Source organism: Notolepis coatsorum (assembly GCF_963971535.1).
Source record: "Notolepis coatsorum genome assembly, chromosome: 14".
NCBI lineage: Eukaryota > Metazoa > Chordata > Actinopteri > Aulopiformes > Paralepididae > Notolepis > Notolepis coatsorum.
The window spans coordinates 10,660,734-10,673,919 of record NC_140178.1 but is presented as its reverse complement, the minus strand read 5'-3'; the positions used below and the strand labels follow the sequence as shown (position 1 = coordinate 10,673,919).

At 50.3% G+C, this 13,186-nt stretch overlaps 1 protein-coding gene and 1 pseudogene across 2 annotated transcripts in view; both read left to right on the top strand.

Moving 5' to 3' along the window:
• Positions 1–13,186, top strand: part of LOC311240399 (uncharacterized protein) — a gene marked incomplete at both ends in the record, with an annotated part of 536,458 nt that overhangs the window by 53,529 nt on the left and 469,743 nt on the right. The gene's annotated exons all lie outside the window — the stretch shown is intronic.
• On the top strand, positions 816–1,227 carry LOC311239832 (histone H3.2-like; annotated as a pseudogene). Its single transcript has one exon. The product of its transcript is annotated as a histone H3.2-like (transcript).

Sequence of the window (13,186 nt, the reverse complement as noted above, 5' to 3'; positions counted from 1 at the left end):
CGGCACATATGGGGGTGAGGGGAAATGAAGTGGCTGATGGATTGGCGAAACGGGCGCTTGGGATGGTGGGGGGGGAGCTAGTTGTGCCGTTGGGTAAAGGGGAGGCGAAAGCCCTCATCAGGGCCGCAACTGCGGTGGAGTGGCAAAGGCAGTGGGATAGGGAGGTGAGGGGGCGGCATCTGTATGCGAGTCAAGCCTCTGTGTTCAGGTCGACGGTGGGGGGGCTGGATAGGAGGAGAGAGGTTGTGTGGGCCAGATTGAGGTTGGGGCACTCGGGGCTTAATTCCTCGTTATTTAGGGTGGGGAGGCATGAGACTGGGGGTTGTCCTGCTTGTGGGGAGCTGGAAACAGTTGAACATGTGATGCTTCATTGTGTTCGGTATGAGAGGGAGAGGGGGATCTTGCGGGATCAGGTGAGGGAGAGGGGGGGTGCAGAGTTTACGTTGGGCAGATTGTTGAGGGATGAGGTGGGCAGTAAAGTGGTGCGGGATTTGGTTTTGGGGTTTGTGTTTTCAATTGGTTTGGGGGGTAGGATTTGATTTGAATTATATTTAATTAAAAATTGTTTGGTTATTGTTGTTTTCCTTTCTTTATTGGGTTCTAGCTTGATCTGCTCCAGTTGCTGGGTTGTACAGTAGGTGGCGGTATGCGCCATCAAATCCCAAGAGAAGGAGGAAGAGGATATGGTTGAAATGGATTGTTCAGTATGTGGCGGCATGCGCCTTTAGTGGTTGCGATCTGCCATTAAACCATTGAAGAAGAAGAAGCAGCGTATTATACTTGTTCGATTCAAGAAGAAAACATAGTTTCTCATAATGGCAAGAACTAAGCAGACCGCTCGTAAGTCCACCAGTGGCAAAGCCCCAAGGAAGCAGCTCGCCACCAAGGCTGCCCGTAAGAGCGCACCGGCTACCGGCGGCGTGAAGAAGCCACATCGTTACAGGCCCGGTACCGTGGCGCTGAGAGAGATCCGTCGTTACCAGAAGTCCACCGAGTTGCTCAACCCGCAAGTTGCCTTTCCAGCGCCTGGTCAGAGAAATCGCCCAGGACTTCAAGACCGACCTGCGCTTCCAGAGCTCTGCTGTCATGGCTCTTCAGGAGGCCAGTGAGGCTTACCTGGTCGGTCTGTTTGAGGACACCAACCTGTGCGCCATCCACGCCAAGAGGGTGACCATCATGCCCAAAGACATCCAGCTGGCCCGCCGCATCCGTGGAGAGCGCGCTTAAATCTGCTTTTGTTTTCCTACTTTCATAACCCAAAGGCTCTTTTAAGAGCCGCCACCGTAATCATGAAAAGTACATTCCATTAACTCATTATTTCGACGTCCCAGTTATACTAAAATCATCACTTTAATTCTGATATTTAGACTAGCATCTTGTTGGCTACAGTAGGGCTAAAGCAGAACAGGCTGCAAATTCAAATTGCCATATAACATTTATTGATCACCTTGGGGACATTCGTTATCATAGCAGGAGGGGAGGCACATGTAGTATAATACATACATGTCACAGAATTATATTACAGTGGAGAAGTAAACATTTAATAAAAAGCCAGTGTAAACAATATAATTAACTCTGGATATGGGCAACAAGGTTGTCCTCGTAGTAGGTTCGTCCGGGAACATGGGGCCTCATTTTGAGAAGCATCTTAGAAATGTGGGAACATAGGCCCTACATTTTGAGTGAAAAGAAAATCTGGGGCTGTGGGACCATAGGGCTGACCCCCATGATGCAACACATTACATTGACCTCGATAGGGAAATTCAAAGTTTTACAGTCGAGTAAAGTAGTTTGAATATGGTAATCTGTGTCTTGTGTGTTAATTACAGCTCAATGAAATAAGGTAGCAGTCCATAAGGCGACGTATTGCTATATTTTTATTTATATTTCATGGTGCTGTAATTAAGAAGGATTTTCTCTCAAGGGCAGATATAGTGCGAGGAATTAGCTCAGGAGTCAATACATTTCCATATGTACGAGGTGCTTAATTTATGTCATATCAACTTTGCTATTTTGCCCATATTTTATTTTAGGAGCAACAATGTAACCGCACAGGTTCATACACTGAGACAATAGGACATTCTTTATTGGTAGTTTAAAATTCAAGATGACAAACTGGTTTTCAACTCAATGTTGCAGCAATCAACAACAGCTCAAAAGTAACCCATGACCATACACCCATAATTATACATGTTCCAATCATACATATAACTGAGTGAGGGGCAATAGCCTTTTTCTGCCCCTTCTCTCATTGAGGGCGGGTAGTGAGAGGAATCAGCTCAGCGACCACAGATTTCCATCTGGTTTCATGCTGAACTAGTTTGAGGGGCTTCATTCATAATGTCATTAACAGGCTGGAGACCGACATTAAGAAGGCTCAGGTGATGAAAGAGGTGTTGGTGGCAGTGTTCTTTGATATTGAGAAGGCATATGATACGTTGTGGAGGGATTGTTGTTGAAGTTGGATAGATTGGGGGTGGGGGGGAGGTTGTATAATTGGATTAGGTCCTTTCTGAGTGGCCGTTCGATTCAGGTTCGGGTAGGGGTGGAGCTGTCGGCAGCATATGTGGTGGAGAATGGTACTCCGCAGGGTAGTGTTATAAGTCCTCTTTTGTTTAATGTAATGATTAATGATGTTTTTGCGAATGTGGATAAGAATGTGGAAGTGGCACTTTATGCTGACGATGGGGCAATCTGGAGTCGGGGGCGGAACCTGTCGCATGTCATTAGGAACCTATCTTGGTGGTGGAGGAGTGGTCAAAGGAGTGGGGTCTCCGGTTTTCCGTGGCGAAGACCAAATGTGTGCATTTTTCAAAGAGACGTGTGGGTGGGGATGGGGGGCTGTTTTTGTATGGTCAGCCAGTGGAAAGGGTAGGGGTTTTTAAGTATTTGGGGCTATGGTTTGACTCAAGGCTAACGTGGAGTGTGCACATAGGACAGGTGGTGGAGAAATGTAAGCGGGTGTTTAATGTGACTCATTATTTCGACGTCCCAGTTATACTAAAATCATCACTTTAATTCTGATATTTAGACTAGCATCTTGTTGGCTACAGTAGGGCTAAAGCAGAACAGGCTGCAAATTCAAATTGCCATATAACATTTATTGATCACCTTGGGGACATTCGTTATCATAGCAGGAGGGGAGGCACATGTAGTATAATACATACATGTCACAGAATTATATTACAGTGGAGAAGTAAACATTTAATAAAAAGCCAGTGTAAACAATATAATTAACTCTGGATATGGGCAACAAGGTTGTCCTCGTAGTAGGTTCGTCCGGGAACATGGGGCCTCATTTTGAGAAGCATCTTAGAAATGTGGGAACATAGGCCCTACATTTTGAGTGAAAAGAAAATCTGGGGCTGTGGGACCATAGGGCTGACCCCCATGATGCAACACATTACATTGACCTCGATAGGGAAATTCAAAGTTTTACAGTCGAGTAAAGTAGTTTGAATATGGTAATCTGTGTCTTGTGTGTTAATTACAGCTCAATGAAATAAGGTAGCAGTCCATAAGGCGACGTATTGCTATATTTTTATTTATATTTCATGGTGCTGTAATTAAGAAGGATTTTCTCTCAAGGGCAGATATAGTGCGAGGAATTAGCTCAGGAGTCAATACATTTCCATATGTACGAGGTGCTTAATTTATGTCATATCAACTTTGCTATTTTGCCCATATTTTATTTTAGGAGCAACAATGTAACCGCACAGGTTCATACACTGAGACAATAGGACATTCTTTATTGGTAGTTTAAAATTCAAGATGACAAACTGGTTTTCAACTCAATGTTGCAGCAATCAACAACAGCTCAAAAGTAACCCATGACCATACACCCATAATTATACATGTTCCAATCATACATATAACTGAGTGAGGGGCAATAGCCTTTTTCTGCCCCTTCTCTCATTGAGGGCGGGTAGTGAGAGGAATCAGCTCAGCGACCACAGATTTCCATCTGGTTTCATGCTGAACTAGTTTGAGGGGCTTCATTCATAATGTCATTAACAGACTCAAACGTTGACACATCACTCAGAAGAAAATATCAATCATGTCGTCCTTGTACATTTATTTCCAAGTATTTAACATTCATTCAGTTGCTATTTTACAGATATTTATTATTTTTGGAGCAATGTAGTTCCAGTTGGTTGTGTGCAGGCTGTGGCAGGTTTCCGTGTTAGTATAATACTCTGAAGTGGAGCCAGGCAAGGGAAATACATTATTCAGAGCACAATTTTACAAACTACAGACACAATGAGCTGTAACTCTGTGATAAGAGCCATACATTGCTCCAAATGTGTCACCTGTTGGGTCAGGTCAGTGCTACCAGCCCTCCTCCACCCCTCATCACAGACCTGGTTTGGACAGGTTCAGGAGGCCAGGGTCGGAGTGGGGAAGCAAGTGTTTCCACTTCTGATGATTCCTCTTCATCACGACTTAAAACAGTTTTATAAACTTATAAATGCTATGATGAATTGAAAATGGGGGACCCTGATGTAAACAAGAAGAAAGTCTTTCTCTGGTCTGCATCCCCTCAACAATTGTGTATTGAGCCATACTGTATTGTACCCATTCTGCAATCTGTTAATAAACTTTTCAATCAATCAATCAATCAATCAAATGAAAATAGAAGATTTATGTATCTTGTACATAAGCATTTTATCAAGATATCATCACACGCACATTATTAACCACAGCGATCATGGCTGGAATTCTGAATGGCTGGTTTCAAGAGGGGGGGTTGATTGATTGAAAATTGTATTAACAGATTGCAGAATGGGTACAATACAGTATGGCTCAATACACACAATTGTTAAGGGGATGCAGACCAGAGAAAGACTTTCGTCTTGTTTACATCAGGGTCCCCCATTTTCAATTCATGACATTTATGACATACACAACATACAGATATGTATCATGACATAGATACACAGTAGTTACATTTATGACATACAAGATATGCAAATATACAGTACTGTTAAACAGAGATCCTAACAGATATACAGGGCTGCTGATGACTCCTAACATCCTATCACGTTTTTTTATAATGCTGTAAAGTTAAGTAAACATGCATTTCAATATGAATTTAACAAATTAAACATGTGTGCGGGAGCTTAGAGGACTGTATATAATTATCACCTTAGGGGGTGTGGTAGGATGCCTTAACTCTTAAACTAATTGTACCAAATACACAACTGAGTGAATAACTTAAAATGGAGTCACCTAAACTAGAAAGAGCGAGGAAACTGTTTGAAACATAATGCTTTTATATAAGCAAAAAAGGGGAAAAAGATACATACAAAATATTGTTATCACATTACACAAAGCCTGATTAAATACTATTACTAAATTTAGATGGGCGCCCAAATAGTTATAATAAAGTGTTCTGGCCAAACGTTGCCGCGGTTACCACTGTGACAGAGGAACAATTCCCTCTGCAGGATGAGAGAGATGGAGGTGATGAGGAGTAGTAGACCGCTGCGTGTTGATGAGGGCGGGAAGACGCTGCCCGGTCCAATAGGCGCCACTAGTCTGCTCCTGCAGACCAGATGCTCCGCTGTGGTGGTCCGAGTGTCTCGCTCCGCTCCGTGGTGCTGCACGGCGCACGCCGACAGCTGCTGCAGACACGCTGGTCCCCTCTGTACCACAGGTTACTGCTATGGCTACTTCGTAGGACTAGTTGTGTCCCTTTACAGCGACACAGACCTTATCTAAATGTTCTCTGGTCTGTGTTATATATCGACTGATATGTCCAGTACAGAGCAGCTATCGAAGCATGAGCCGAAGCTACTTTAGGTATTAGAGCCGAGCTAGCTAGCTTCGGCTAACTGGTAACGATAGATGGGGAATACTATAGTCTGCTGTAATATGCTAATCCCAGACGTTTACTAAACATCAAATTAGCTGGGTACTAAAACTCACTCTCTCTTGGTGGTATAATGTCCGCTTGGTAAGCCACTTTACATACTTGGTCACCGTCAAACTATAACGTTAACGAGAGCAACGCCGTGTGTACGTCCGCTCTCTTCCGTTGGTCCGGTCAAGTTCAACGTCAATAAGCTCATAGAGAGGAAGTGACGCAGATACGAGGGGACACTAAACCACCTCTGGCCCACTAGATGGCAGCACCGTCATATAACCTGAGATGCAATCAATAGGCAGCAGTGTAACATTATGTGGTAAATAATAACTTAACTCCCACATATTAACTTAAAGGGGGATTATTTTAGGTCTAATTTTACCTAATTGCAGACCCTTCAGCACAGCCGCCCCCTGATTTGCGGCGCTAATCAGTACTGAGGTCTGCTGAATGTCTAGTAGTCACTCAGGCTGGTCAGAGTCAGAGTACGGGGGTAGTCGGATCAGTCGAGCCACTGGTCTGTGGTATGTTCTTCCTCCGACCTCCACGATAGCAGAGCGGACTCTTCCGTCTTGCCCTTTTACCACACTCTTCACCCCTCCGGTGAGCCAGCGGGCTCGGGGAAGCGCCTGATCCACGATCATGACTGGGGTTCCTGGTTCTAGGTTGCCTCTTTCAGTGATCCACTTGCGGCGGCCTTGCAGCGATGGGAGATATTCGGTGGTGAACCTCTTCCAGAATTGGTCGGCTAAAGCCTGACTATACCTCCATTGTCTTCTGCCGATGATCTCGGTGGAGGCGTAGACCGCAAAGGGAAGGGCCGCGTCTCGCCGCCCCATCAAAAGGCTGTTGGGTGTTATGGGGTCGAGATCGGCCGCGTCGCTACTGACGTACCCCAGTGGCTTGGAATTCAGAATGGCTTCAATCTCCACCAGCACGGTGTTGAAGACCTCTGCCTTCGGAACCTGTCCTCTGAGCGCGGCTGCTAGAGCAGCCTTTACTGACTTGACCTCTCTCTCCCACGTTCCACTGAAGTGGGGTGCATTTGGAGGGTTGTAGGAGAAGGTGACCTGTTGGGAGGCCAGCTCGTCCCTCAACTCCTCACTCATCTGGTGGTAACTCTTGATGAGTTCAGCTTCTCCTCCCTTGAAATTCGTCCCGTGATCAGACCATAAGGTATGGGGTCGCCCTCTCCTTCCAGTAAATCGACGGAATGACTGGAGGAAGCTGTCTGTTGTCATTTCAGCCAGCACCTCGAGATGGACGGCTCTCGTGGTGAGGCACTTGAAGATGATTCCCCATCTCTTAGCAGTTGCTCTCCCGATCTCCGCCTTGATGGTGAAGGGCCCGAAGCAGTCCATGCCCGTGTTGTGGAAGGGCGCTTCTTGGAGACGGAGGCGGCAGGATGGGAGGTCAGCCATTCGTGGCATGATGGGTTGGGCTCTGAGCTTCTGGCAGTCTGTGCATGACCGTTGGTAACGCCGCACAGCCTCACGGCCGCGAAGTATCCAGAACCTTCTCCTGAGCTCCGCGAAGAGCCGCTCCGCTCCAGGGTGATACAATTTGGTGTCATAGTGACGAATCACCAAGTTAGTCACCGGATGCTTCGAGGGGAGTAGGATGGGGTGTTTGCTGTCCTCAGTGAGGCCCTGAGCCCGTCGTAGGCGGCCTCCGACACGTATGAGGTCTTTCTCGTCCAGTTCGGGGGCCAGTAGCCTCAGCTTGCTGTCTCTTGGTAGCTCCATCTTCCGTCCCAAGCACGCCATCTCGATCTGGAAGACCTCCCGCTGCACCCTCTGCAGCAACATGATCTCAGCTGCGGCGTAGTCGTCGGCGCTGAGAGGGGTCGGGTCTCCGGGACCGGGGTTCCGGTGGTGGAAGGTACGTACTTGGAGCTCTTCTAGGGTCTGGCAATCCTCAACCTTGGGACCGTCAGTATTTGAAGGGTCTTGGAGTCCAGTGAGGCCGCAGAAGATGGACTTCTTAAGTTCCACCTCCACCTCTGCGTTCTCCAAGTTCGGAGGAGAAGGCCAGTCTTCTTCTGGCTTGCGTAGGTAGTCGGGTCCACGGTGGTAGAGGTTGGGACGTGCCAATTCCTCGAGGGTCGCACCTCTGGTGATCACGTCCGCCGGGTTAACATCTGTCGAAACGTATCGCCAGCAGCTGATCCCCACAAGCTCTTGGATCTCTGTCACCCTTGTTCCTACGAATACTTTATATCTGCACGAAGTCGACTGGATCCACTGGATGACTGTTGTGGAGTCAGACCACATCGACACCGCGTGAAGGGGGAGGTGCAGCTCTTCCTTCAGCATCTTTCCCAACTGGGCTCCACTTAGAGCTGCGCAGAGCTCCAGCCGGGGAATGGATTGCTGCTTCTTGGGTGCAACTCTTGAGCGTGCAAGAATGAAGGAGACGTGGACTGTGTCGTCGGGCTCCACCGCGCGCAGGTACGCTACTGCACCATATGCCTTCTCAGACGCGTCACAGAATACATGAAGGGAGAGCTGGCTGCCGGTCAGACTGACGCTCGAGGGAAAGTAGCTCCTGGGAAACTCGATCTGTTGGAGGGTGGGGAGCTCTTCTTCCCACTTCTTCCACTTCGCCCCGAGTGTCTCTGGTAGGGGGTCATCCCATCCCTTCGCCTCAGTCCACAGCTCGCTGACCAGAGCCTTGGCACGAGTCGTGTAGGGGTTGATGTAACCCAACGGGTCATATTGACTCGCCAGAGTACTGTAGATCGACCTCCTGGTTACGTAATGGCGAGTCTCGATTTTCTTTTGCCGGTAACACAGGGTGTCAGACTTGAAACGCCAGAGGAGACCCAGAGTCATTTCATGGGCGTCCTCACTTGACTGGGAGAGCCAGGTCTCGCTGCTGTCAGCCTTCGCTTCGTCTGGGAGGTCTCGGACGACCTCAGGGTTGTTGGTGGCCCACTGGCGGACCTCAAAGCCAGCGGTGGCCAGGAAGGTGCGTATGTCATGCACCAGCTTGTAGGCCTCTTCCGCGGTCTCCACGCTGTGGAGGCAGTTGTCCACATAGAAACTGTGGTGGACAGCATCGGAGACTCCGGGGGGTGCGGCGCCGTCGTCGACATGAAGCTGCAGGGCGTAGGTGGCGCAACACGGGCTGCAGGTCGTCCCGAAGGGCAGCACCTCCCACTGATAGATGGACGGTTCCGGGTCGTCTGGGTTTTCTCTCCACAAGAACCTCATGAGTGGCTTATCTTCGTCGAGCAAACACACCTGATGGAACATGCGTTTGATGTCGCCACTGATGGCGGTCTTCTGTCGTCGGAAGCGCACCATGACTCCGAGGAGAGGAGGGGTCAGAGTCGGACCGGGCAGGAGATAGCGGTTGAGGTTCTGCTGGCGCACTTGAAAGCTGCAATTAAAGACCACTCTGTTCTTTCCGTTGTGTTTAACGTTATGGTGTGGAAGGTACCATGACTCGGTACTCCTTTCCGCCTCCTCAGGCTTCAGCCTCCTGACTAGTCCAGACTCTATGAGCTTGCTCATTTCTGTGGCGTAGGCGGCAGCCGTCTCGGGGTCTCTGCTGAGTCTTCTTTCAGTGCTAAGCAGACACGGCTTCGCTACTCCTGGGGGAACCTTGAAGGTCGGCATGGGCTCTCTTCTCAAGAGCGGTGTGGCGTATCTGAGGACACCGCGCACGCAGACACGCTTGGTCTTGGCTTGGAGAAGATCCATCGCCGCCTTATCTTCTTTGGAGCGAGTGTGTATCTTCTCGTTTTTGTATGGAGCAATGTCCAGCTGCCATAACCTCTGAACATTCTCCAGCAATGCCTCGTCTTCATGCCCCGCTCCAATGAAGAGGCAGTGGGTCTGACGGGCGTTCAGATTTCTTAGACTGATGGGGCCCTGCAGGGTCCAGCCTAGCGGAGTCTCCAGGGCGACGGGACATCCGGGTGGACCCGGGATGATGTGCTTGGGTAAAGTGAGGTTCACATTATCGGAGCCGAGCAGGAGGGTGGGCTTCACCTCCATTGCAGCGTTGATCCCCAGATTACGGAGATGTGGGTACCTCTTCATGAGGGACTCCATCGGGTAGCCGTAACTGGAGAGGCACAACCCGGCAGCTGTGAATACGCGGCTCACTTTGAAGACTTCCTTCGGCCGTCCGGCCGGTGTGAGGGTGAGGGCCACACTTTCTCCTCGAATAGTGGTGCGCCCTGGTTGGATGGTGAGGAGATCCAGCTCCTCTGCGTCGCCCACGAGTCCAAGGGCGATGGCAGCCTCACGCATCAGCAGCGTGCGCTCCGAGCCATCGTCAATAACCGCGTAGGTCTCCAGAGTCTTGTCGCGGTTCCGCAGGACCACCGGCACAATCTTCAACAGCACGCGGGGAGTGCTGCCTCTCACGGGGCCCACGTAGTAGTTGCGTAGCTCTCTAGAGGGCTCATCACGGACTTCCGCCACATAAGGCTTAGCCTTGTCGTCTCTATTGTTGAGGTCGTGGAGGGCCGTGAGGTGGATCTTCCCGCACCCGCTCTGTCTGCAGGGTCCCTTGAGGGTGCAGTCCTTTGCTCGGTGCTCACGGGCGCACTTCCAGCACCGCTTATTCTCTATTATCCACTGTTTCTTTTCCTCTGTAGTCTTCTCCTTGAACACGGGACAGTTGTCTAGCCAGTGGACCTCTGTGCAGCACTGGCATGGCGGCGGAGTCTTCTTCTCTCCTTTCTTCTGGGAGGAGAAGCCTCGTTGGCCTTTCGGGGGCCCTTGGTGCTCCTTTGATGTGGTTTCATGTACGGTGGTCAGCACCCTAACGGGCCGCCCTGTTCGGTCTGACTTGTCTCGTCCACTGCGTCCATTGCCTCTCGGCTCTTCCCGCTTGGGGAGGCGGATGTGCCTCATCTCCGACTTCAGGAACTCTGAGAGCTCCATCAGGGTAGACAGTGGCTGTTGGGGGTGGAGACGCTCGTGTTCCCGTCGGAACCTCTCTTCCCTTTCCTTTGGAAGCTTCCTGACGAAGCGTTCTACGTTGGAGCCTGCATAGAGCTCAGTGCGGCCGGCGGCTCCTTGGAACGTCAGGAGGCTCACCAGAGCCTGTACCTTCAAGGAGTATGCGTCCAGGGCGTGGTCGTCCTTTATGTCTGCCATTTCTCCCAGCTCGTGGATCTCCTCCACTATGTGGTCCCACGGGCGTCCCCAGCGCTCGTCCAGGGCCTGGAGAGACGAAGTATAGGGGGTGGGGGAGTATGCGTTGGCAGTGCATATGAGCTTGGCCGCAGGCAGCGTACAGTGCATAGACAGCTCGAGGAACTTCTGTTGCTCGCTGTGGTTGGCGGCGCCCAGGAGGAACTCCAGACACATCCTCATGTCATGGTACTGACTTCTAGAATTGTCTTTGAAGAATGGGATGGCGCTCCCTGGTGGGCGCTGTGGGAGCGGGTCGTACCTAGGGGCCGGTGCAGTTACGGGCCAATGTTGATGGGATCTGGAGGTTGCTCTGTGTGTGGCGGGTAGCCGCTCACATTGAGAGCGGGGTGGCACCTCTCCTGGTGCCGTATATTCCTCCTGCAGACGAGCCAGTCGCCTTTCCAGGTCTTCGGAGTCGGCCTTGTCCCTTCTTCGGGGTCGGGGATACGTAGCCGGGTGCTCCTCCCTTTCAGGCTGGCGGCGCTGGGGTGAGTTATTCCTAGTGGATGCTCTTGATGATTGCCTGGAGGCAGAGGCCGATTGCAGTTGGGCGGTAGCGAGCCGGGTGTACTCCAAGGCCTGGGCTGCCGCTCTATCGCGCTCCCGCTCCAGTGCTTCCGCGGCTCTTCTCTCTCTGTCGAGCGCATCTTGGCGTCGTTGAGCCTCTCTTGCGAGCGCATCTTCGCGTTGTTGTTGCATGCATTGGAACATGAATTCTGTTTGGCTTGTAACGCTCCCTCTGCTTTGTGCTCTGCTGGGGGGCCTACTAGTTCTGCGAGTGTCTAGGAAGAACTCTCCCGGTTGGAAGTGATTGAAGTCCTGCCTGCCGCGTAGCTCCACTCTGTCTGGGGGATTGATATCCTCTCCAGGTTGCGAGTCGTTTTCAGCTGAGTCACTCTCCTCTTCTTCTTCAGACTCATCTTGCTCATCATACTCATCTTGGTTGGCGGTATCCAGTGGCGAGAAGGTAGTTATGTCTTTACTACCCGAGACTGCCACCTGGTGTCTCTTCTTCTCTTCAGGCCGCTGGGGGGTGTCAGTCGGGTCTGACTCTGTTCTCAGAGTCTGATCTAACTGCGGTGTGGCAGCAGCACCCTCTACTAGCTGGGGTGTGCCTGCCGTCTGATCTAACTGTGGTGTGGCAGCAGCACCCTCTACTAACTGGGGTGTGCCTGCCGTCTGGGTTGTAAAGTCCCCTACTGTCCGGTCAGCTGATGTGTTTAGCATATGCTGATTGCTCTCCGAACTAGGGCTACTGGGTGTACCCAGGACACAGTCATCTAGTCGGGAGGGTAATCTACGCTCCCTAGGAGCACGTGTCTTCCCTTCAGGGAAGGGGGGGGGGGGGCCCTTTGAACCTACCTCGCTCTTTTGTGACATCCTATCTGGTTTAACTCCGGCTCGAAGTGACCAAATTGTGCGGGAGCTTAGAGGACTGTATATAATTATCACCTTAGGGGGTGTGGTAGGATGCCTTAACTCTTAAACTAATTGTACCAAATACACAACTGAGTGAATAACTTAAAATGGAGTCACCTAAACTAGAAAGAGCGAGGAAACTGTTTGAAACATAATGCTTTTATATAAGCAAAAAAGGGGAAAAAGATACATACAAAATATTGTTATCACATTACACAAAGCCTGATTAAATACTATTACTAAATTTAGATGGGCGCCCAAATAGTTATAATAAAGTGTTCTGGCCAAACGTTGCCGCGGTTACCACTGTGACAGAGGAACAATTCCCTCTGCAGGATGAGAGAGATGGAGGTGATGAGGAGTAGTAGACCGCTGCGTGTTGATGAGGGCGGGAAGACGCTGCCCGGTCCAATAGGCGCCACTAGTCTGCTCCTGCAGACCAGATGCTCCGCTGTGGTGGTCCGAGTGTCTCGCTCCGCTCCGTGGTGCTGCACGGCGCACGCCGACAGCTGCTGCAGACACGCTGGTCCCCTCTGTACCACAGGTTACTGCTATGGCTACTTCGTAGGACTAGTTGTGTCCCTTTACAGCGACACAGACCTTATCTAAATGTTCTCTGGTCTGTGTTATATATCGACTGATATGTCCAGTACAGAGCAGCTATCGAAGCATGAGCCGAAGCTACTTTAGGTATTAGAGCCGAGCTAGCTAGCTTCGGCTAACTGGTAACGATAGATGGGGAATA